At 40.7% G+C, this 26,841-nt stretch overlaps 1 long non-coding RNA gene across 2 annotated transcripts in view; it reads left to right on the top strand.

Annotated features, from left to right (window-relative positions):
* The window catches only part of LOC124418124, a 106,521-nt gene that overhangs the window by 1,641 nt on the left and 78,039 nt on the right, over positions 1–26,841 (top strand). For both annotated transcript variants that reach the window (XR_006939895.1, XR_006939894.1), the window contains exon 3: positions 10,800–10,888. This is a non-coding gene — a long non-coding RNA (uncharacterized LOC124418124). The remainder of the gene's footprint in view (positions 1–10,799; positions 10,889–26,841) is intronic.

Raw genomic sequence — 26,841 nt, 5'->3', positions numbered from 1 at the left:
TTATATTTTGTGGGGAAAAAAAGCACTGCGAGCGTATCATGGAAGAGAAATCTCAATGGAAAGACACTGTGCCAAATAAATAGGCTGTGTGCTGTCTATAAACGTCCCTAGAGATCAGGGTGATAGATTGACCATAGAAAGGCCCAGAGTATTCCACATGCCGTGCAGAAATCAATGCCTCTCACTCAGATGCAGTGCTGTGGCAGTATCTTTTCAGCAGCAGGCTGCAGTGAGAGAAGGTGAATCTTAGACTGTTAGTCATTCAGCTGCAGCTCTCCTTTAAACAGTCACCAAAGATGAAAAACAAACACAGAAAAAACAACACTGCATTCACCATTTTCCCCCAGATAATTATCTAGTCAAATTACATTATACTTTACATTAAGTATTCAACAACAGCGTTGACACTAGATGTTTTAATAGAGGAAAAGGTCTTATAATTTATGTTAGAGATGTTAAGATACACGCAAGTATTTTTATTAGAAATATTCATGCAGAGATCAAAAAGCACCTTCCTACTAAGATAGTGGGGAAAGATTTTCTTACAAAGGAGATTTTTACATAACTTCACAAATGATGAGCTTTATAGTAAAGCTCTGACACACTGAATTATGGATGTCTGTATGGAGATTTAGCTTGTGAAATTTTTGTGGACTTTTGCCTGCCTGCTGAAAGGGGAAGGAAGAACATTGTCTGTAGTTCTTTCTAAGATGATTCATTCGAAATTGTGTCTGAGAAATGCCATTCTAAAATGGACCCTGTCAATATATATTCTTCTCTTGCTATATAGCTATGATAACAAACTGCTTCCTCTCCTCTGACAGTGTGTCAAGCTGTAATTGTTGGCAGCTTAGTTGTCTGGCTTCCCTTCTGAATAAAGAAGAAAACATTTAATCTCTCCAAAACACAATACAACCCACGACTCAATGCCAATGTCACAACATCAGCTAAGTGAGCAGAACAGTCAAGTCAAAGCAAAATCTTACTTATTCACGATCAGAAGAGCTGCGAGCAGAAATGAGAATTACAGAGTGGTGGGAAGCATCCTGTGGAGCTTTTAGGCACTTTCCACGGCAGCATGTTGTAAGTCTATGGGCGTGTGCCATAACCAGTTGGGCTGTTTTTGCCACCTTTCCCCTTGGAAACACTCAGGCTAAGGTGACCGTGAAGGCGTGATTGTTGCCTCAACGTTGCTGAGATGTTTCTTCAGTAACAGAACTCTAGAGTCCCTCTAGCGCCCAAATGAAGGAAAAAAAAACACGTGAGTTGAATGCCTCCTTAAAACGTGTTATCAACCACTAAGCAAAACAAAAGCTTCCACCGAAAGTATATTTACCCACGGCTTGGCATAAGAGACTGTGTTCAAGTTGCTTCTGACTGGGACAAGTAACACAACTATATCGTTAATTCCTATGGTAAAATTTCCATTTTAAAAACCTCCTTTTTCTGCATGTCCACCATTTGATAGTATTTAGCTTTTAAAGGTTGCTTGGAGATGTTACCTGTCTGGAAACATTTGTCACAAGCTGACATGTGAAAACTTTAAGCAAAGGTGAGATCTAGCCTCAGTGGGAGGAGGTTTACTGGGGGCAACTCTGCCTTTGTAGACCCTCACTCTTTAGTCTTTTTTTCCAAAGGAAATAGGTACCCAAATGAATTATGATGAGTTAGTTAGCTTTAGATGTCAAAAGCCAATCTTTGCATTAGAAGTAGTGTGGTTTGAAAGCAGAGTATGAATTACTGCTTCCACCTGCGCGTGGGGACACAAGGAGGCAAGAATTACAGCAGAGACGCAGTTCCAACAGGTATTTGGATCCTTATTTCTCACTATCATGGCTGAAAGCAAAGGGTCCCCAGATAACATGCTGAAGTGCAGAACGTGCAGCGCAACTCTCTTATTAAGTAAGCAGTTATGCACAGAGCCTCCTTTCCCTGCCATTTACCTAACCCAGCTCCTTTTCCTCTCAGCTCTTGAGGCTTTGTGACATCTTAGTTATGGGGCTGGTTGCCTTTGCTGAAGAGGAAAAAAACTGGATGTCAGACTTGTCACGTTAGGGACATCTCACAGGACATTTTGTAAATGTATTCAAAAGGAAGTGAGGGGATTACTGATCCCTGCAGAATGCAGCTGGTGACATTTCTTAGCCTAAACCATTTTTCACTGCTTTAACCTGTTTTCTAGCGTCGAGAGAAACAGTTTATCTATTCAATTCCCATCTCCACGAGCAGGGAAAGGAAGTCTTTCAAGGGAGGGAAAAAAAAAAAAAAAAGTGGCTTTTAACATTTTCTAGTTATAACAGGGAATGGTTGTCAGGAAGTAATGACTGCAAGTCTGTGGGCTTGGGTTGTTTGCTTTGCTGTCTCTACCTTCTCGCCTGTACAAGTACTGCCATCTTTGTCTATCCTGAAAGCTGTAGGAATAAAACTACTGCCCCATTCAGTATTACCAGGTCTTCTAATGCAATAAGCAACCACTGCCTACCTACAAAATTGAACAGAAGGTTTAAATAGTGAAATCTCTCTTTATATGTTACATCTGTAGCGTGCTTATGTGGAAAAGTTGCTTTTCAAAGTAAATGTGACACATGCATTACTAAAATTCATATTGGTTAGAACTTGAGGGGTATACTATTTCTGAGAGTTAATTTCCTGTTCTACTGAAAAGTCTGAGTTTTTCCAATGGTATCTACTGAGAATTAAAACCACAGAAAGATTCTATAGCTGTGCTTGCATACTTGCACATGGAAACTCTTCAACTCTCTGATGCACCAATAGCTTGTTTTATTAATGTAGAATTTTGATAAGGCTTTCTACTTCTTAAAATGCTCATACTCTTATGTTCAAACATGTAAATGTATTTTCCAAGCCTAAAGCTTAAATTACCAGTTGAAAACAAATTAGCTTAATCAAGTTAACGTAATGATACAGAACACCAAGTTCATCTTGGGTTTTGGGCTTCATATTTCTTTTACTCTTTCTACAAATAAAACAGCGCCATTGTTTGTTAAGAGAGGGGAGGCATCTGCAGATAATAACAAGGGGTTGTTTATTTGCCTTGGCTACAAACATAGCCAGCTTGCTGCTAAGAGTCTTCCATTTTTGAGAAGACAACAGAGTACATACCTTCAGAAGAAGGCTGGAACAGGCACAGGAATCTGCAATCCTAAAAGCACTGCAGAGTTAAGGCAATTTGCAGGGGGCCACAATAGACCTTGCCCTCTTATATGGATCAACCATGAGAAGAGAACAAAGCCCATGAGGTGAGGTCTGTCTAAAGAAAGAAGAGGGACTTGGGAGTAGCCTCATGCACCCCACACACTTTCCAAATGCCCTGCTAGCCCAGCAAGACTTCAGGCTCATTGATCACAGCCCTCAGGAAAACTCAAGATCTGCTTGCAAATCACATTGCATTGCCTCTCCAAAACTGTGGCTTGAGGTTAAATACCAAATGTACTTTGGATCTGTCCCTCAGCAAGCTTCAAACTCTCCTTCAAGCTCAGCTGCTATGCAAACCATGAATGCAGTGAAGTAGTCCAGATTTGAGAATGCCCTCAGCCTGCCGTCTGACCAATGAACGCACACTCATCATGGCTTAGCATGGCTGAAATACTTCCCTGGCCTGAGGAAGACAGTCCTAAATGCCTTAAGGCTACCTGTGGATTTGTTGTGTGTCACATAACACCTCCTTATTCAGGGTCATCATCAGCATGTGATTCTAAAGTTCTGCTCTGTACATGAAAAATGAGGAGTGGAGTCCTGACGGGCAGCATGTACATTACATCTGTAAATTCACGGTAACTTACACCCATATTTGCCAACAGTTGTCTAGCAGCACAGAACAATACTCCATGTGCAGTTATCTGATCTAGATTACAGATGTTTCCTTATATAAGTGCCCAGTTTGATGAACTGATACGTTTGCTGCAACCAGCTTCTAAAATGGGGCCTGTGTGCCTGAATGTTCTCTCTTGAAAGCACAACTGAAGAACCCATGGGATCTGTCAAGAGAAGCATCTGCAGATGCTTTAGCAGAGTCTCTGCCATGCCAGAAGTTGGATGAAGTTATATAAAAAATGGTCAGATCTTATTAAATCTACTGTCATCGTAAGGAAGCAGTAGTTCATACAACTCCATTGGGCAAATCACAAATCGATCTAGCAGTTTCCCAGCTACATGTTTTAGCCCTGAAATACATTGGGCTGATGTAGGCTACTTCTTTTTCAATTATTAGTTTGGATTTTCCATTTGAAAGACCTGTACTCCAACCCAAATCAAAGAAAACAGTCAGAGTTCTGGGGTGCTCATTCCTCTCAGTTACCCCAGCCAGTGATTTGAATGAAAAAAAAACCCTCAAAACTGAGATTAATTCTGCCTTGAGTCTTGTATTCTGACAAAGGAGCTGTAAGAGAAAAGTAAAGCATGTTATAATCAAGGACCTGATGGGTGGGGAGAGAAGCATTTCAGGGGGTTGTGAAACTCACAAACATCTATTGTCTGAAGTGACTCGTTGTCATCATTCGATATTTCTGCTTTTCATAATATCTTTGGATGCTTGCGCAGGCTGGTATGTTGCCATGGATACAATGGTGTCAATGCTGAGTCTGTTAGTAAATGGGCTGATCTGTTGTGCACCTCCAGAACGAAAAGAAGGAAAAATTCCTTCGTCTCCATGGCTGTTAGCAAAGGGAGGTTGACAGTAAAACAAACTGACTCCATATAATGGAGTTCAGAATCTCCTCCTCTTAGAAATGATGGTGTAGTAAAGAGAGAGAAGATAATGAAGCGAAAGAATGAGGAGAGCTGTCAAGCACTTATCAAAACCCTGTCTGCATAGCTTAAGGCAAGGGTCCCTACATGATAGTGTCAGCTATATTGTCACGGAAAATCAATCAGAAGGTTTAATAATTCAGTTTCCTAATGGCCTGGCACCGCTTTCTGCAAGAGCAAGGAAAATCAACAACAGCAACAACAAAAATACCAAGGCTAAAAGGCGAAAAGCGGCGATCGATAGACAACACAGAAGAGTAACTTGCTTTTGAGAGCTACTCAGAGAGCAAGCAACAGAAACCCATTATAAAACTAATATTTGGATACGTACGTCACTCTGAAAGTAATGCCTCCTACTTATTTCCATGGAAATTACAACAGCTACGAAGAGCTCAATAACACTATTTGATAGAGCAAATTCCCAGCCACAAAACAGTTTTTCAACATAGCCACCACCATTAGCTGTGCATTTTCACCAGCAGTGAACAAGAGCCTGCATGCCACACTCATAGAAGTCTGCATCAGCAGAGGTGACACATCGTCACTGCTGCAATGCACACCCACCACTCACTGTGCTCATATCCACTGTTTAGTCTCCATAAACATTCAGCAAGCATTGATGAATGTCAATAGGTGCTGTTTCTTCCACGTAGAGGAATTCAGTTCCACACCTTTGCTTCATACCCACTTCTACATCAGCCGCCATTTTGTCAGGCAGTCCCTCTGCTGCCATCTATCACACAGCAACAAAATATAATGGAATGTTGGTGGGAAGGTTCAACCAGTGCTGCCACACCACCAACATCCGCCTCTGATGCTGTGGGCCAACATAAAAATAAAAAATAGGAGGCATTACTTTCAGAGCAATCCTCGTAGCACACATTTAATGCTTTTACCCAGGCACAACTCCATTGCTAAGAGGTAAAACAGGTTTGGAAGTGAAAGGCTTGTATGTGCACAGGAAATCAAGTAACAAACCTGGGCAGGAGTCCAGGCTATTTTCAAACTTCTGCTTTCTTCTTGGTGTTAGAACAATCTCATAAATGACACATATGTATGACACAGATTTCTGAAAGCCATACATTAAGGCGATTTTCTTTATTAAGCAACAGCAGAAGACTGTTTAATTTGTTTATGAGCTTTCATTTTCTGCTCTGTTATTCAAAGAGGAGCTATACGACAATGTGGTGCATTACCATTTATTTCATAGAGACCTTCTCTTGCGTTTGAATTTGGGGTCAAAAACCACTAAAGGGGTTTCAAAGGAGGGGTTTATTTCCCACTATTTATACAGATGTTTAAGTTAAATAGCTTTCAACAGTAAGAAATAAGAATAATATGAGGTCACTCAGTGTACCTTCTCTCAGTAGGGTTGTGTCACTGTACGTGGACCAGAAATATAATGCAAAATATTTTATAGTGAATTTTTCTCATCTTAACTAATAAGGTTTCACCCACATTGTTTCTCTGCCATAAAGTAGGGAAAACAGAGTTGGTCAGTTCTGTGATCAGCTGTAGTTCCTTCCTAAGCTCGTATCTGTAAAGGTAGCATCACGAACAATCTTTAGAGATGTAGCAGATAAGCAGAAAGCCAGGACTGCAGTCCTTACACTTTTGTAAGTCCCTTTGTTCCGGCATCATTCTGGAAGTGTAGGCATACACTAGGTTGCTTTCCAGCTAGAGACTAGTATGGCCAGTAGCTCCAAGGAAGCTTTTCTAGCACAAAGCCTTTCCCTGTGGCTTTGCTCTGGAGACAGACCAGCATGGTGAAACAGCTCTGCCAGAGTGCTGCTATTCTCCTCCATTTCCTGTTGCTGACTCATACTGGAGACAGCTGAGCCTAGAGAAGTGCTCTCCACAGTCTACCTTTCCACACCAGCCACCACCATGGTCACCATAGAGGGGAAGTGCGAGTGCAGGCAGGTGGTCTTTGCACTCCCGGTGGCAGCAAGAGGGAGCCTTGAAATACATCCGTTCATTTTTATAAGACTGTTACTTTTCATTATGCTGGCACCAGAAGATAGCAGGCCCAAGTCTGTTCTCATTTCTCTGGGGTAGTTCTGCTGATGCCAAAAGAACGGCACTGTCCTGTCTGTCTCTGGCTTTTTTTTTTTCTCCTTGTAAATGAGATGCAGAAGTGTCTGACTACAGCTCTCCTTCATTCTCATCTGTGCAGCATTTCCCCTCGTCCACCTTGAGAGCAAGCTATGGCAGAAGTCACCAAGCATGTTTGTGATATAACAGGGGGTCCTGGTGTACACAAGGACACGATTAAGCTCAGAAAAATGAGAGGGGTAAGCTCAAGATAAATGCAGTCAGCACTCTCCTCTTCTGGCGCTGTTCACTGGCATTACAGGCAGGCATGTGAGCACTGTGCACAATGCCATAACGACTAAAAAATTTTCCACAGCGAAAGTTTCATGAAGCCCTTTCCCATTGAGAGGCTGGCTTATGCCCTGGAAAATGACAAATCACATCCCTTCCAAAAATCTTGATTATCACTTAAGTCCTTGTGTTCACAGTCCTACCAGATTCTGCTGGAGTTCCAGAGAGCCCTTCTGCGTTCAGATGAACTGTGATTAAATTCAACTGTCAAAATGAGAACGCACCTTCAGACTGTTAATCAGTATTGCTGGAAGCACAGCGCTGTTGTCCTTCATATGTAGCTGCTTTGGGAACCAAAAACATATCCAGGGCACTCAAAGTCATTTGTTTTCATGACATTGCAAAAACGCAGTCACAGTTTGTAGAGAAATAAAGCAAGGCACCAATGCAAAGCAGCAGGGAGAAGCTGAGAGGCGTCACTGTTGCAGACAGACGCATCGATACACACACGTCGCATATGGGCAGTTGTACAGCTCACGTTGCTAACACATGACGTGGCTCAGCTCTAGTAACCAGGGCTTAACTCTGGGAATCAATCCTCCTACAGAGACTTATATTTTGGCAACAAAGTAAATGGAGGGGTTGCGTGGCTAATTTTCCTCAAAGTCTCCAAAACGTAAAAGGCATCTTGAAAAAGAAACTTCACGTTTCATCTTGCAGCTTTCTGCTTTTTAACTGCTCTGCCCTTGAGCCATGGGAACACGCTTCCACTAATTAATGATTCATATAAAGAATTTATATGATGAGTGGAGATGTCCATAGAGAACATTAGGGCTTTTTCTTGCAGAAGCTGCCAAGGAACTCCTCTCATTTCATTTCCCCCTTTTCAAGGACCTTTGTTCAGTAATTCCCTCCCCAGACACACACACTCCTTAAAATCAGTGTCTCTGTCCATAGAATGCAAGCACCCCAGCTACAGTAAAAGCTGACCTAGTGACAATGCAATCTCCCCTTAACCAGCACCATGTAAGCTAACAGTCACGGTCACTAAAATCTCAGCATATGGGACCTGTAATATTCCTGCACATACATCGATGAGCATCCTTCAGGTCTTGTCGTATTTGAAATGCTTCAGTGCCAGCTCTGCTATGGCTTGGACTGAATCTTGTAGCTAAGCAACAGCAGTCACAGCTGGGCAGTCCGAGTGATGTGGCAACGGCAATTTATCCTGCATAAAACCTGTCCTTGATGCCAGCTTTTGACCACTGGCCCCAGCTAATTCTTACGTCTGACCACAACTTAGTGTGTACTTGGCTAAAGAGATTCAAGACTGTACAGCACCAGATGGGAAACATGGCAATTAATAGGCAGTGCCAGCACTGGTGGTGCTGCCTACCAGAGGACTGCTGTAACAGGAATAAAAATAAATCTACCTCTGCATGAACAAGGATGTAGCAGGTGGCAGACGTTGCATGCAGGAGGCAATTCAGAAGGAAAGCAATACTTCAAAGCTGGGTGTGTTAAGCACACAATTAAAACATCTCCTGCCTTCAGCAGACTTCACATTAAACCCAAAAGCAATATCAGCAAGTGAGGCTAGGACAGCAGTAACTCACTGTTACTGAGAAACATACCTAGGGAAGGGATCTCACCCAGAGGGAGGGTTGCAGGTTCCCATCTGCAGGGCTGGGAACTCATGGTCTTCTTTGCTGGGAGAAGAAAAATGGGACAGAGTCAGCAAGGTTAAAGAAATGGATGGGATTATTTTATGAAAACTTAGAGAAAAAACAAACCGACAATTCAACCACAGCTGGTCATAGAACTGCTGCACTGGATTCTGTGATTTGGAGATTGAAGAGGAATTGTGGGAAAGAGTAAATAAAGACATAATAGAAACAAACATTTAACAGAAAGCTGTCTCTTCTTGGAGCCTTAGGTGAGGGTCAGGCTGTAATTCTGTCATGTAGTGCTGTCCACTAAAATCTCGACTCTGAAAGCATCACCTTCACCCTTGTCACAGCCACTTGTTAAAACTCTAACTCTGAGCATAAATAATATCAGCTCAGATGGTGCTTGTTACTCTGAGTCAGGCCTTGTTTCCAGCACAGTCAAGCTGTATAAAGACCTGCAGGCACTTTTTGGCTTTAAAAAAAAAAAAAAAAAGCATGGAAATTAACTTTTTTTCATCTGAGCAGAGCTCCAAGGTATGAATAAAATGCCATTTGGCAGCATTCCTGAAGCAAAGTACACGTACCATCAAATATTACTGCAGCCTTGATATATTCCAGCTGCTACTGCCCAGCAGACAGGCTAATGCACTTCTCTTCTAATGTCACCTTCACCCTGTTTTTCTTAATATATTTGCAACCATTTATGAATTAAGCCTCACATCATGCACATGCCTTGCAAAAGGGTCGGTCTTGAGGCACAGCAGCTCAGTGGTTAAGATGCCAGGCTGTAACTGAGGGCTTTGACGTAAAGCTCTGTGCCTGGCCTTGGGTAAATGGCTTTGTTTCCACCTGAGACAGGGTCACAGGTCTCGTCCTCTAAAGCAGTGAGGACAAATACACTGATGTGTGCTAGCTGATGTGCTAGGAGCTGCTTTATTTTTAGGTCAAAAGTAGAATTGCTGTCTCTTTTTCAGATGGAGGCAGGCAGACACTACAGGGCTGTGCAGAAGCTTGGTAGCAGATGCAGAACTACAGAGATTTCCAGCTCAATGCCATAGAACTGTGGGCTTTACTACTGACTAGAGTTCATTTTTTATCATCTTACTTTCTCGGTAGCAAAATTCATATTTCTTCTTTACTGTGGAAATCGCAAAAACTTTCCATTATAGGTGCCTAAACTTTGATTCTTGACTCCAAATTTAGAAACCAGCATTATCATCAATGACTCAGCTGCTCTCCCTGCTTTCCGTTAGGATTTACACAGGATCTAACAGGGACATTAGCCTTAGGCTATTCCCTTCCTAGCAGGAGACATCTTTATGGGGGCAGATGCAGCTGATTTGCAGAACTCACTGAGAGAGGACTCTGTGAATGTGAAAATCTTAGGTGGGTTCAAAGACAGTATGGAGAAATTCATGAGGGATGAGGCAGGGGGTAGGCATCTCACTCATACGTCTGTGAGCTGCCAGCTGCTGCAAGGGTACCACAAGTAGGACCTCTGTAAACCCCCTCTGCTTATTAAAAACTCTTTCCCTAAGCATTCAGTTCTTTTCTTTCTACTGTCCATCTGCTACGAAGCTGGTCAGTCTGAAACAGCCGCAGCAATTCTTTCATTATCAGGGAGACCTTAACAAACAGTTTTAAACAATGCATCACATTTAACTGTTTCTTGAAAAGTCTTCTGAACTAACAACACCAGAGAAGAAGAGACATTTATCTTCTAAGTGTGCAAAGCTCTTTTCTGAGCTTGCAGAGCAAACTGACAGACATCACGTATGGCATGATCTGATTTTAGAATGATCATGTATCCAATTTTTTTTTTTTAATTAAAGGGAACTGTAACTAAATTTTGATACCATTACATCATACAAGTAAATATTGGCTTGCTTAAAGATTTGTCTTTTGCCCCACATAAAAAGAACTGCATCTACAAATGGAAGTCTTCTAAGACTTTATCCTTCAGTTTGTTTAACAGATACTAACGTAAAGATATATCCTTTTCCTATATATCTGAGCAATCTTTTTTTTTAATTACAGAGATGAGCGGAAGAAAAGTTGCTGCTTGATCCGGGGAGCTATGAGATGTTGTCTACTTGGTGAGATCAGCAAGTTCTAAACTCCTCAAAGTAAGTGGAAAATAATTAGCTTTAGCTTTCTTCGCTTTTCTGATGAGAAATGAAAAGCGTACAGAGCAGAAAATAGATCAAATATTGTCATATCGCCATTAATTAACATTAATATGACCTATCTAGCTAAAAACCATATGTGCTTGGTAGATCAATCATTTCTGGATCTCAAAAGTTACAGCTGAGCAACACAACAACAGAATTTTAGAGTCAGAGGGCTTGGAACCCATCACACACTCGGAATTTGACAAACACAATTGGAAAATTACTTTTTTCCATAACACACAACAAACCAGCCCAATGTAATTTGATCCTCAGAGCAAACAGAACAAAAAACAATCAAATACTAAGTTTTAGTACTATAGGAAAGGTCTGGGCTGGTTTTCTCAGTTCACCACAAAAAAAATCTTGTGGAAGAAAAGCATAGCAATATTAAACATCTATTCAAAGAGATGTTTTACCCAGTATGGCTCAATATTGGCATACATATTAACATGTTTGCCAACCAACTGAGTCAACTACTTATACCAGCTTTTAAAAATGAAAAAACCCTGATACAATTTATTATTAATAAATATCAGCTGCCTTAGCATTACAAGCAGGGCCAAATAAAAAGGACTTATTTAGTGCAACTACTTGTTTAAGCAGACTTCTTGATCCTTTCTGACCTTTCTATTAAAAGACAAACGTTGTCTTAGAGAAAGCACAGAATATAGTTTAAAACTGCAGATTCAGGATGAAGGAAAAATGCTCAAATTGGTACTGTGTTCACAAGAGTGTTATAAACTGTGAAGGTGCTTGAGCTATTTAACAAGCATCTCAGACACCTGTGTGGGGAAGCAGCTGGAAGTCCTAACCTTAGCAGCTGGTCCAAGGTAAGCAATCTCCACTGTTCAACCAGAGCTCTTTCTTCTAAACTGAAAATAAGATTTTGGTTCTTATGGAAGTACTGACAGAGACAGCACTCAGTGTCAGTCTGATTTCTCAGAGAAGGTTTACTTTGAACTTTCCTTTGTTGAATGTATATGCATATAGTCTACACATATATATTAAAAAACCACCATCACCACCACCCAGCATCCTACTCCAAAAGGCTATGCCAAGAAACTGGTAAAACTGATGAAATTGATGAAATGGCTCTCCTTCGATTCCTCGGGCACTCATTCAAAATATTAATCTGATTATCCCTGTGGCTGAAATTCAGCAAGGCTGTTAAGTATCTAACTGAAAGCATACGAACAGTTCCATTATGGTGATTCGTGGATTTAAAAATAGAAATGTGTTTAAATGTTCTGTTGAATGCTCGGGTCTAAATGAAATCAATACATGCTATGCTTCTTATTCATGAAATATTAAGGGAAGATGCATAATTTATTGTACTCTGTGTATGTACTTAGCACTGATTATACTGTAATAGAGCTATGCATAATTTAAACTGTATTGTGCACACTTTATGGGGAAAAGTCATCATTAAACCTAGAAGGGCTCTTTTTTTTTGTGAACTACCCATTTGTTTTATTCCTAAATCCATCCTCACATGTTCAAAAACCCTTTTCCGGAAGGAAAGAAATCGTAGCCTCCTCTAAAGCCCTGAGATGGTAGCGTGCAGCTCTCTGCAAGCTACCAAGCAGCACAGAGGTCCTTTGCTGACCTCTGGTGACAGGCAAGCAGGGCCACAGCCTGCACCATAGCAGAGCACACAAATCACAGCTGAGGGCCATCTATCAGCAGCAAAGCTACAAAATCCCATCTTGTATTTAATGACGCAGCCAGCTAGACAGGAAAAGAGAGAGTCTATTGCATCAAAGCCTACGTTATTTATTCACTGCTGTGAATAACTGTCATTATTACTGGTTTGTGAGCCATTTTCTCTTCTGCCAATGGCATCATGGTACCTGAGAGCCTTCCAGTAATATATAAGGACTTTCTGAGAGAAGTACTCAAGGGCAGACTTTCTTTATGGAAGAAAGCACTCTTCTGCTCTGCAGTGCTCATCAGAGAATGTGTAATTTACCTGCTTAAAGTCAGCATGCATTTAAAAGCTTGGCTTGGCTGGGAGACATGGGACATATTTAGCACCTGCCTCATAGGGGATGATGTTTAAAAGCTTTGCTGCCTTTTGTTGCAGCATGACCTTTTTTCACCCACATCTGAAGCAGACTCTGCTGGAGAATGCTTCTCTCCAGTTCAGACACTTCTGTGCCCCACAAAGGCAATTAGTTCTAAAGACAATGCAAGTGGCTACATTTGGTCATCACATCCAGATCTGCCAGTAGGGATACTGCAACAAGACCAAAACTCTTACTGCTTCTCTGTCCCATTCTGGATTTCCTCTGCTGTGAAGAAATGAGTTCAGCAACACAACAGCCACTGGGCAACATCTGGGAATACTACCAAACTTTACTGCTTCCCGACCTGTGCATAAGGCTTAGAGATGGCCTGGTTATTTTTAAGCAAATAGATACTAAGGAAATAAGGAAATTGATCAAAACATGCCAGTGGTAATATCGTGGGATATTTATATTTGGCACTGGTGGTTCTTTTCACCTATTTATTATACCTGAAAACAAGAGAGTTATCGTCGCTCTTGACTTCTCCATACCAGTCATTTACTAAGCATGCAATAATGAACATTTGACAGAGAACATACCTCCTAGCTAGCTGCTTTGGAAAAGCCTCTAGAAAGTCTGCAGAATTTAGCTGGAGCCTCCTGAAATGCAGGAAGAACATCCCCAGAAGGCAAACGCTGAGCTGTGAGCTGGGGTGTGCATGTGCAAAGGAATCAGCTGGGAACATCAAGAATACACTTGCAGCCCAGTAGTCAGTTAGAACAAAAAACACTAGGGGAAAAAAAAAAAAGGCATACCTAAAGCCAGGTTGAATATATAGGTCAATAAGATACGTGGAACATGAAACTGGAAATGTTCCATCACCATGTGATTGTCTTTTCTTTGTAATTCTGTGGATCCACAGGTCAGTGGCACTATACAGAAGTGACTAACAGCATGCACTACCCATTTTCCAGCTGCCTGTAGCCTTCCTATACCCTGAACAAGCCAAAATAGGTCTCCAGTTTTTTTGATGAATCCTCCTTATCCAAATTCCAGACTCATCTCCTCATACATATCCAGATAAGATTCAAACTCACTGGCTTGCTGTGCATGCAGATGCACACAATACTAGAAAATAATCGTACAAGTTATGAATTATTTTGTTCCACTCCAAAGAATTAATTTCCAAGCTTTGCTGAGATTACTTCTTTAAAAATAAAATGCAGTTACAAATGCTTGGTGATAGATGGCGCTACATGAACATATTTGTCTTTTAAATAACAAAAACAACTTGAATATTTAATATTGTGTATACTTAACCATAAGTGCCTAAGAAGTGTCAGCATTATATTTCTATTATTTCTTATGCACAAACAAATGATATATTAGAAATTAAAAACAAGATGAAGATTAATTGAGATGTCAGACTTCTCTTGTGCTTTGCAAGGAGAAGGATAACGTCATTTACAGTCAAAGATCAGTCACAGGTCAGACACTGTCACTTGGGTCCTCTGCCATATACACCGAACATCCCAGTAGTCCAACCAGGCTTACTGATAAAGGCCATTCAAACAGAAACAAGCAGCACTGATAAGTGATAGTAATGGTAAGTAATGGCTAATTAGTGGAAGTACTTGCTATGGAACAAGGGGAAAAAAAGAGAGCGCTGTATTTGAGAAAACCAGAAAAAGCTAACTCACAAGATTTTGTTAAAATTATACCTCATACTGTGGGCACACGCAAGAATGAAAAGTCTGCTTCACCAATGCAAACTTTTCCACTGACGGGTCAGAGAAACTGTAGTCTACAGATACAATGTGAGAACTGGGGAAGTACAGGCTGAAATACAGAGTAGACAGAATGGCAATGCAAGGACACATTCAGAGCAATCACCTTCTCCTACCTTTGAAGCAAATATTCTATTTGTCCTCTACTTCTGCACTTTGATTCACATTACAGCGCATCCTTTGGGCACCTAAACCAGAGCTAAACCAACTATTTGGTCCTATCACCACAGTGGGGACAGGCCACAGGAGCAGACAATGGTTAGCACAGAGCAAAGCATGGAAAACAGGAACATCACAGAGGTCACATCCTCAGCACCCATGACTGCTCTCTGCAGATGCTCATCCATTAAATTGCCTTCTCCATGAGCATAAGTGCAGCCTTTGCATGTAGACAAGAGGCTCCAGTCAGCTCCTCGAGGTAAGCCAGTACTGCAGCTGCCTTGGGAGGACAGAGTCATAGTATGGTCAAAGAAAAAAAGAAACCGTATCACCCTGTTCCTTCTCACTGGACTCAGATGTGTTATCTTGCTTGGTGCCCAGAGCTTCTCTCTTATCTTGTTCTTGGGATCGGTATCCTGTAGTGACAGCTGGTGGTGCCCATTTCCTCCTCCTCCTCTCTGTAAATTACCATCCCCACCTCCTCACAGCATTTAACAGTGAATTGACAGAGCTCCTAGAGGGTTTTTCTTGCAGAATTGAAATGGTGATCGTTAACTGCATTATTAAATCTGCAGTATATGAACCAGATTTAATAACACACTTGTTCCAAGCAGAGACAGTTAATTTCCCATCATCTGCTCTTAGCCCTCAAAATATTTCTACTCTAGCTCTGAGTTTTGCATGGGCTAAACAATAATTATAAAATTTAAGTAGCATCTGGGGAATCTTCCTGTCTTGTATTGCATTTGCTCACTGAAGTTTTCAGGTCAAATAAAGTTGTTGTTCTCTTCTCTAAATTTAGTTTCCCAAAACTCAGAGAGCCAGGAGACTCATGTGAATAAAAATGGTAACTGTACTGGGGAAGAACAGCCACTTCCAAAAGCATATGGAAGCGCATCTGTGGGGTCCCTAGTAGGCACAGATAAGACTTCTGAGACAAAGGGTGGGAGGGAAGAGGACTGATAGCTGATTGCTTTTGTGCAATTACACAAGTCTTGTCTAGTGAGTGGTGAAATACTATGGGAGATACAGCTTGCAGTAACGCATTACCCATTTGATCATCTCCTATATTCCATAGAGCAGAAATTAAACAAAGAGTGTTGTGTCAGTAAGACATATATACACACACACACACACACACACACACACACACACACACACACACACCCCCCTTGGAGTCCCTGGTGCAGCTGATGTATGACAGTGCTTTGAGCCAGCTCTTCCAGCTATGATAGCAAAACAGCAGGGAAAAGGCAAAGTCAGGCCCATATCTGAGACACCTCATCTGCAGAACTTCATGTCATGGACAACCAGCTTCTAAGGAAGAAGGATCATAAAGCACTTGAAGAAAATAATCCTTTTTCAGGTCAATTCTTAAGCTAATTCATTCATCCCACAGAGATTAATGCATTAACCACGGCCTCCTACTGCCTTTGTTCAGATAAAGAGGAACAGAGTTTAATTAACCGATGCTATAGAGGTCTGGAAAAAAATCATTCATAGAGCAGTTGATCATAAGGTAACACATATTACTAATGAGAATCATGGCTGTCTGCTAAAGTGAATTGTGCAGGAGTCATTTATGCCCACATTTAGCTGTGAACATCATTTGGTGATGGACTCTGCCACTCTGCATCCTCTGGGCACATAGGTTCCCTTTCATTCCCTTCTCCACAGCTCAAACTCTGACATCCATGAACTCTACCCCAAGCTGCCATTTGCTGTGTCATTTCCCTTGTAACTATTACTGTGCTCTTCTCCTTTTCCCCACCTTCACAGGAAGAAGGAAGTGAGATGTTTTATAAATAAGCTGAGAAACCAAGAAAAAAAAAAGCATGTAATATATTGCTAAACTAAGTCCTCATTGTCATTTGGCAAGCTAGTTCAACTTGTGGCTAATGACACAAACATCAGAAACTTCACTGACTCATTACTCCCTTTCTAGGCTTATGTGTCCTACCTACCTGTTTACATGCCCCGGTTACAGATTACTGCATCTATCTACCTTTTTCATTGAAGTTTACCATATAAGCCCTGCAACCTGTGAACAATTAGGGGGCTGCTCTCATTTTGGATTGTATAAACAGTTCTACTGAGTAGAAAAGAGCATGAAAATGGTTTTGCAAAAGAATCAGTCCTAGCAAGTACTTGAATAAAGCTAGGGTTTAAGCATAAAAAAATTATCTAATGCAAGTTTTCAGAAATATTACCAGACTAATAAGAATTTATAAAGTGCCCTTTGTCAATATTTCAATGAAAATAGGAGTACGTGTTACTTAAATTAAGGAAACAATCAAAACAATCCTGTTCTAGAACTAACAAGAAAGTTACCATTTATACACACAAACCTAAGCATCTGTTGGAGACAGATAACAGACAGCAGGGTTGGATGTTTTCCTACATCATCTTTTTGGACAACAGGAAAGCATGAGCTCTCAGAGGAAGGCAGGGAGATTTCCTGGGTTATGAGAATAACATCAGGTAAATGGATCCACATCCTACTACAGAGAGAGAAGGGGAATTCTCAGAAGTGGATGAAAGGGCTGTAAAATGTGAATGCTCTGACTGTAACAGTAGGCAGGAACTGAAGATCTCTTTTTCTACAGTCAAGAGAATGAACCACAAATGCAGAACTTTGGAGCACTAGCACTCAAGTGCAGGCAAAGTACTTGATAACAAATCATGTTCGTAGAGGGATGGGGAATATTCAAGCTGAAAAGCTACCTCAACTCTTTCAATCACGTACCATAAAGTATTCATACCTTCATCCATCACCTGAAATTCTAGATTAATCTACTGGTTAACAACTGAAGGATATTTGTAATATTAACATCCAATTTTTGGAAGTAAATGTTTCAAGCCAGCTTCTGCACGTTCTGTGCTCCATGTCTTTCTTTGTGTTTATGCATCCTGCTGCAGGAGTAAAGTTATTCCAGCAGCCTGATAGAGAATTCATCTGGGAAATGCTGGAGGGAAGTATAAGATTGCAAGTGCTTCCCTCCACCTCCTCCCCTTTCTCCTCAGTTCCTGTTATTTGTCTGCACAATTGTGTCTTAATTTATCTTAAAAGCATTAACAAGAACACTGTACCTTCTACCTTCATGCAAGTAGCTGAAATTCCAAATTGTGGTCATATTAAAAAAAAAAATTAAAAAGCACTTCCTCGCCTAGATAAGCTGCAGACCATCAGTAAACATGCAGCGTAAAACTCCTCCTGCAGCATGTTATTCCTTGGCACCGAGAGGAACATACAATAAAGCTCTATTAACTGCTGTTGCCCTCAAGCCATCATACCATTATCTCACTCTGAATTTCAGGATAAAGCAGAAGGAGGCCCATACGTGCTGCTTATACAGCTGTCTAGTACACTGAAGGGAATTACGTACATCAAGTGATAGCAGTGAACAACATTCCTTTTGGGGCATTTACATTAAATAATTATTTTTTCTTTAAAGCAAGATAATTATCCTGGAAGAAACAGTTTCTTCCAACTTCACTTGTTAAATATTCACAAAACATTTGGCATTCCCCACTGCATTAAGATCAGATACAGGCTTTGACAAGCCTTAGAAAAAAGATCAAAAATAATTACATATATGTTAGATACAAGGAAAACTGTTTTCACCGTGAGAGTGGTCAAATACTGAAGCAGACTGTAGAACCTCTAGCCTTGGAGAGGGCAAAAATCCAGCAAACTAGCTCTGAGCAGATTAATCTAAATGGACTTAGACGACTTCACGATGTCCCTTCAAACCTGAAGTTTCAGACATTGGCAGAAGCCCTGATCTTGTAGTGAAACTGAGAAAACAAAATCAAGTAACTCACAGCTATCAAAAATGTAAACTAAAAAAGCTAATCACGTGCATCTGATAATTTTGCTCTGAAGCACTAGTCTGTGCTACTGGACTCATCATTCACTTCAGAAATGATATTCTCTGGTTTCCTCTCTATCCATATCAGTAATGTTAAGATGATACACTTTTGTAGGAAACAATTACATTAGCCAGTAGTTCTTCCAAAGACTGTAAAAGGTCACCTCCTCCCCACCCCACCACAGTGCTGCTTGTAGCACAGAGCCAACAGGACCAACAGGGCGAAGAGCACTCAGCTTCAGCCTTTCTTTTCTCTGCCACTTTCACTGATTGCAAACCTGCCTGCCCAATGGAATGTTACCATTTGGATGACTCAAACAAGATGATCTGGCCATACTCCCACAGATTTGGTCAAATAATACTGCTCTGACATCTTCAAAGAATGAATCACATGCGTAGGAACAGGCAACCATTCAGGCATGTAAAAGGAAACACAATGCTAGTCATTCTCCTTGAAAATTCAGGGAGAAAAGAAATCAGTCTCCAAACTAGGCCTTTAATTTGTAGTGTAGCCCACAGTCTTCTCCTCTTGTCTAAAGGGCAAAACTTTTAGTGAGGTCATCTGGGAATGCATATTTAGCATATTTTTAATCCATATGCCCAGAAGTAGATTTGTTTTCCTAACAAGTGGTCTCTCATCAACCTGACGTACTGCAGTCACAAAGACTGACCTGAGCCAGTGAGATTCTGGACAGAAAGGACACTAAGGCCCCATCAGTCTTTCAGAATATAATTTAAAGACACAAGATAAACAACCATCATATAAGCCTTGGGAAAGTGTGATGCATTTCTGTGTTACGTGCTTATTTCTCCTCTGAAAAAGGTACAGTGCATAACAAACAATTTATATGCTTTCTTAACTAACAAGTTACTTGATTTACTTCACAAGCTGCATTTCTACTGTATATCCTGCTGATGATTTCTGAGTAGGTAAAATTCCTATGTTTCTGGGAGTTGTGAAAGGAGAAACCCCCGTCCTTTCTATGCATGTCATAGGTTGAATATTTCCAGTATAGCCAACTTTAGTTACTTAAAACATGAAAGGGCAGGAATATTGTTTTCTTGCCATTATAACAGGACGAACATGAAGAAAAGCTGTAGTTACCGATCTTAATTTGCTTAACATTATCAGGAAAGTTGCTTTATAAAGCTGAACAGCACAGCCCGCTGGTACTAGACACAACCTAAGTTCCCCTTTCTTTGGTTATAGATAGGTCTCAGATACTATACCTAAATTCTTCGTGCATAACAATGATACCTGGACTACTGCTTCCCACTTGTGTGCGTGTTAGCACCAAGTAGGAGGGAAACCTCAGACTAATAGGGAACACTTAAGGAACAAAGAAGTGTACGATAGAGCAATGAAATGGAAAAAGGATCAAAAACCTCAATTCCAATATTCCAAGATATCAATAAATGGCAAACACAAGCCAAGTAAAAGACACTTGTTAATGTATGTTCTTCACCTATCTCTTGCTTATATGAAACTTACTGACCACACACATATGAAATTCTAAGAAAGGAGAACAAAGTGCCACTGGAAAAAATTAGAGACCTTGTACTGACCCCTTCCTGTCACCAAATTATAAATTATCACTGATACTCTGCATTATATAGATAAGCATCAAAATCTCACTTCTAGGTACTAAGACTTCACCTTGAAATAGATAAGGCATTTTTAATTTCTTGGTCTGCTCTGAACTTTGAAGAGACTACAGGAGCTTCCCTCCCCCCCCCCCCCCCCCCCCCCTTTATAGCCATAACTGAACGAATAATAAAGTTCTATAATTTTGCAGCAGATAGTTATCTCAAAATAATTCTTGCATGGCTCCTTACCCACAACTTGACTCTTCTCAATAAACCAGTATTTTTACACAGCACTGTTGCTGTGTTTATCACTAGCATGTTCCACTGCGAAGTTTGAAAAAAACAATTATAAAGTAGGCTATGATTAAAGTAAAAGATTGTAGCACTTATCTAGTTCCTTTAGGACCTGGTTTGAAACATGCCTAAATAAGAAGAGCCTTGAAGAATCTTGAAGGGCATCCTCCAGTGCACAGTGTCAGTACCAGCTGTGCAGAAGGATGGTGATCCTTCTAAGGATAAAAAAATTCTGGGCTTAAAGCATTTACAATGTGGCTTTCTGAAGGAGAACATTACATAGAAGTGTTCCTTAGGGTCACAAAAATGCTATTAATTTCATTTTCCCTACAAAACTGTCAGGTGTGCTGCATTTCCTGATTAACTTCAGCTAACTCTTAACCCATTATGAACTTCCTGTAACGATATCAGTCACATAAGAACAACTGATTTTATTTGATAATTTGCTGTATCCTTTCTGGAAATAAGCCCTACTTGCTTAAAAAATATGAAACAGCACTTGTATTCAAATCTCTGGAGAGAGAAAAAATTGATAGACCAAATTTTTTTTCATAACTATTTTACGCTGTCTTGAATTTTTTGAGGTTAAACCTTGCAACCCACAGAGGTGCTGGGCAGCACAGCAGGTACGCATAGTCCTCCTTGGCCCATATACTCCAAAGAAAATGTGCTCAAGCAACCAACTAGCCTGGAGTCTCCTCACTTTCAGAATACCTGCTGGACATTATCTTTCCCACCAGTTTCACTGCACAGCCAGCCTCACAGTTTTTCCTACATGCTACACCATCCCTTACAGCGTTCCTAGTTTTCACCCCCACATACCCAGCACTCATCTTTCCATCCTGCACCTCAAGACTGTCATTCCTCTTACAAAATGACGCAAAGCCAACAAATTCCTACATGAAGATCTCCACAAAAATATTCCACAACCACCAAACTCCTGTAAGAAAACCTCCAGATTACTTCTTTATCATCAACACATTCCTACTGGAAGCCTTTACATTATCCCTGAGATTCCATCCAAAACCAGTCCAGAAACAAGGATGCACTGTCCCAACAGCATGTAAAACTCCAGCAATCAGCACAAACTTAAAATCAAAAGTGCACTGTGATTCTGTTGGCAGGTGTTAGCACAGAGCTCAGTTTGAAAGCTGCTGAGTGTATAACTTGCAGTTTTATGAGGAGTGTTCTGAAAAAAAAATCAGTCCCTCCACTTGTAAAGTGTGGATACAGAAGCTTTTTGAAGAGTCACTAAATCTTCAGTGCTCTGAGGTTGAGGATAGTCAGAGCTATCTGCATCTCCTTGTAAACGTCTTGTGCTCAATTTGCTGGAAGAGCCACAAGTTGAACCCCCCTTAAAACCTGCAGATCCCCATCCTTCCAAAAATTTGGCCTAGGTATATGAAAATCTCATCCACCACAAGCAGTAGCAGCAGGCTATATCCATGGAACTTTTTAAGAGCTGACCAGATGAAGCCTCGATATCCTAATCTGATATACAACCAGCCTCAGGGAAGGAGGTGGGGCTCAAGGCCTCCTGAAGCCCCTCCTATTGTCAGCTACTGTACATACACATACACACACAGAACTGTAATTTTATGGTTGTATCACAGACAGATATTTGTTAAGGGACAAGATGCTAGTGCTGTTTTATAAATGCAAGACAGCACGAAAAAAGAATGAAAACACAGAAGATCCCCTTCCATTGAATTCAGCGTACTCACTTCTTCTTAGCTACACTCACAAAAATAAGCATCATTATGAAATCAGAGCAAAATCTTATATTTCCTATCTCTGATGCTCATATACATTTAATACTAAGTACTGCTCTTGCAACAGAACCAAATAGTTACAGAAATAAGACACGAAAAGGGAGAAGAAAGAAAAAAACTGAAGAAGTTACTTAACTCTCAGCTTAAACTCAATGCCTTTTTACAAGACTAGACCTGGCATTTATTTCTGAATAACTTTCAGGAACAATATTTGCAAGCTTGATAAAATGTTTACAATTCCTCTGGCAGAGGATTTGCATTTTTACAGACCTTTGCCACAGATTAAAATTACTGAAACACGCGGTCCAAACACACCACCAAAAAGCAAACAAACGGAAACGAAACAGAATATTGCATTACAAGGTAAAACAATGCCCTATGTGTTACTGCAGTAGGCACAAGCCAGCCACACCACACCAGATACGTTTTACCAAACTGCTTTAATTACTCTTTTCTTTCCTTCTTGGAGGGCCTGTAATTGGCCACAGCTGGCAGCACTTAACGTCACACTGCTCCCAGCAGCTGGAGCCCTGGCTGCACTTTGGACACAACTTTAATTAGCTGTTATATTGTGGGTGTAATTACTGCTTAAAGTCGATTTCTGTCCTTTGCTTTTATTTTTTTATTTTCCCCCAAGAATTACTGACAGAAGTATTCTTTGTTTCTCACTGTGAAAAGGGATGCAAATACTGAAGTTGCCATATTAGAAAAGGGAGAGAGGTGAACTAAAGCAAGCCTATTTTGCACAAAGACTTTTTTTTGTGTGGGGGGGAATTTTTATGTCACAGGAGTGAATGAAGAGTTTGCAGGTTAATCGTGAGCAAGCTCAATTTTACTGCTCAAAATCTTACAGTGTAACTCAGGCGAGTGTACCCAATAAGGTCACCAGAGCTTGTTCCTTCGTTGAGGAATAATGCAAACCATATGATATTGTAGGATGTAAGACTTGAGGTTCAGAATGTAAATCCAGAGCAGGATTTCTCCATGTTCCTCAGCTTTATGTGGTTGCAAGATGCTGAAATGCACAGTACTGATCATCTAAACCCACAGACAAAACACCGGTTAAAAAAAATCAAGCTCATAATGGTTAAAAAAGCCTAGAAATACTGAAAAATACTATTGCAATGGCTCTATCATTGCAGATATATGGAAAGCATTTCCCATTCTGAATAATCTCTACCATTTGAATGAAATTATTATTTAACTCAGACTTAAAATATGCCGAACTTATTATAGTGAACTGCTTCCTTCAGGGGAGAACTAAATGTGCCTGGCATCCTTGAGGATGTCTGTAACTAAATATATCAGCATACAGAAAAGCCTCCTGCCTTGTTATTGCTCCTACGTTTGTGGTTGGAGCAGAAAGCACTGCTGCCTACAATGAAGTTTAAAGACCATGGAATAATAAATGAAGCCCTTTTGAATGAATTACCTATTCTGTGTTTTATGGACAGCTGTTAGGAGTCACAATCTAATAGCACAAATTTGGAAAAAGTTAACATTCCTTCTAAGGGCCAAATTACTGCCACAGTCAAAAACCTGCTTCAATTAACATAATTATTTTCTATTTTAAAGTAAGTTTGAACTAAATAAGCAAACGTTTTTTCTTTGAAATGCGGGCTGTCAATTAATTGAAAGCAAAGAACACTGACTCTCCTGATCGAGCACTTAGGAGCCTGCTGTCTGAAATACACAGAAATATAGAATCTCTGGGCAACCTGTTCCAGTGCCTCTCCACCCTCGCTGTAAGAGACTTCTTCCTTATATCCAACCTAAATCTACCCTCTTTAAGCTTGAAACCACTTCCCATTGTTCTGTCACCACAGGCCCTGCTAAAGAGTCTGTCCTCTTCTTTCCTGTAGCTCCCCTTTACAAATTGAAAGGCTGCTATCAGGTCACCTTGAAGCCTTCTCTTCTCAGCCTGGAGCTTTAGGTACATCTCTCCAGGGGAACACCAGTTGCCTGTTATAAGCCAGTCTTCACTTCTGAAAACAATTTCCAGTATAATTCTCTCTCATTACCCAACTTTACTTTATTCTGAGACGATCTTCCCTGACAATAGTTTGTCACAGCCTTGTGAAAAATGTGCTGCTTGGCATGCTTTCATTTTGTTCCAAGGCTTTCACTAAAGCTGGATATAAATCTTGCAAAAACATAACAATAATAAACTTTTCTACATAAGGATATTAGTTAGCATATAGCTTCCTCAAATGCAAGTAGTTCAGTTGCTTTTTAACTAGAGTTGACATCGTGCTGTTAGATTCAGCTTCTGTTTTTTCCTTTGGAAGTCCATTATAATGATGTTAGTGACTTTTGAATCAGCGCTGCCTCCTTTTGAGACCAGTAGCTTTGTTATAAAAGCTAGTTCTTGACGTACTACATCATTACAAAAACTGGCAGGTCTTTGTCAGGGTTCATCTGCTTTATACTTCTAAATGCCACCTTTACATTTCCTTGCATGTCCCTTTATTTAAAGTGGTATTGAGCTAATATTTACTGATTTTTCCACTGAAAACAGAAACTCTTCACTTGAAAACACTGCAAACTTTATATACATGCATACATATGAAAAAATCTGTGTGTGTATGGCTTAGTGCTTGATCCATGTTATTCCAATTTGATGTTTGCTTTCATTCTGCTTAGCATTGAGAAAACTCCAAGGAGGCCAACAAAAATCAGTGACACTTGTTTCAAGAGATTATTTTAGAACTTTAATTTATTCGACCTTTTTGCTGTGAAATGAGCACTTGTGGGAGATGTATAATCTAAAGCAGTTTTACCGGTCTGTAACAAGTCGTATGCAAGTAGAAACCATTTTCACTTGCCCAAGTGAGTAATACTGAGGAGGGGAGATTTAGATTGAATATAAGGAAGAAGTTTTTTACAGTAAGACTGGTGAGGCACTCGAACATGTTGCCCAGAGAGCTGGTGGAAACCCTGTCCTTGGAGACATTCAAGGTCAGGCTGGATCAAGCTCTGAGCACCTGGTGGAGCTGTAGGTGTCCCTGTTCATTGCAGGGGAGTTGGACTAGATGGTCTCTGAGGGTCCCCTCCAATTCAAAAGAGTCTATGATTCTACAATACTACAAAGACATGTAATTACTCTGTAATACCCTAAATACATAGCACAGAAATGGTAAAGGCTTCAGGCTCGCTCATACCACTGTTACACTGGTTAAACAAGTAGTCAGAGATGAGATGCCTGAGATGGGACATCAGCTCGTGCAGGGGAAGGCAAGGAGACAACTCCTTAGCAAGTGATTTTCCAGTAGCAGTGCCAGTCATTGTCATAAGAATAATCGTGTGGTTTCTTCCCAGAAGATGTGAAAAGATTTTGCATGTCTTTTGTTGGCGTAGAAGCTTGGCTTTCCCTGGATTTTGTTGCCTGCAGGATTATAGAGTGATTTTCCAAACTGTTTCTCTTGCTTTATTGGAAGCAGCAGCAGGTAGCCTCCCACTAAGTTTCCCTAGCTCAAAGGGACAGTTTTAGGTGTCTGTTTTCCTTGATTTGTTAGTGACTATTCAATGGCTGTGAGAAGGAAGCCTTCAAGGTTGAAGTGGCTTGGCAGTAAGGACCTCTAGTGCACTATAAATAAGGCTAACTAAACTGACAGTGTTGTATTTCTTAGAAGTAAAGTAGCTGGATAGAAAAGGACCTATCTGTAGTAACCCTCAGTTGCACTTCTAAAGCAGTTGGAAATGGGGATGTTTTCCACATATGGGGCACTTTCTGGAATTTCTGATTGCTTTTAAGACCAGCACCACCTCTGCTCATGTACAGGTGTTATCCTAAAGAAATAACTGCAGCCTGAAGACCATGAACATTCACACTCCTGTCATGTTCTCGGGATGCTCCAGTGCTCCTTGGGCTACTGCCAGAGCCTGTTCAACTCATCTGAATTGCAGAAAATTGGCTGGGACCAAGGTATTGAACAAAGAATAGGAGACCTGCCCCTCTGGGCTGCAGGAAGCCTTAAGGGCTAAAAACTTGCTTTTTTTCTCTGCAGCCTTTGTGTTGTTTTCATCCGGTCCCCAACTGTGTGTGTTATGTTGCATAGGAGCAGTCTTCATCTCAGTGCTCTCCTATCTGAGCTCAATATAACAGAGCTCAGTGTGGAAGAAAAAGTGATATGGAAGAAATTCCTGTGAGGCTTATTCAGTGAATCAGCCCTTCTGTCCAAAGCTTTTGCAAATCCTAAGCAAAGTCTGAGGCAGAGAGCCTTGGCCATGCTGCTGGTAGTGATTATGTTGACTTACTGTTTGTCTCCCTGGAAAGGAGCAAGATATACTGAGACACTGGTGTAACAAATCCCTGCTTTATTAGGCTGCAGCCCTGAGCTTTTATCCCACCCAGAGCTCGCTGCCATTTATCTCAGAGTTGCCTGCATAGTGCATAACTCACCATAAGTGATTTTGCCCTCTGTGATACGC

This window comes from Gallus gallus, chromosome 7 (assembly GCF_016699485.2).
Source record: "Gallus gallus isolate bGalGal1 chromosome 7, bGalGal1.mat.broiler.GRCg7b, whole genome shotgun sequence".
NCBI lineage: Eukaryota > Metazoa > Chordata > Aves > Galliformes > Phasianidae > Gallus > Gallus gallus.
Note: the sequence above shows the minus strand (reverse complement) of the source record. Positions and strands in the feature narration are given on the sequence as shown.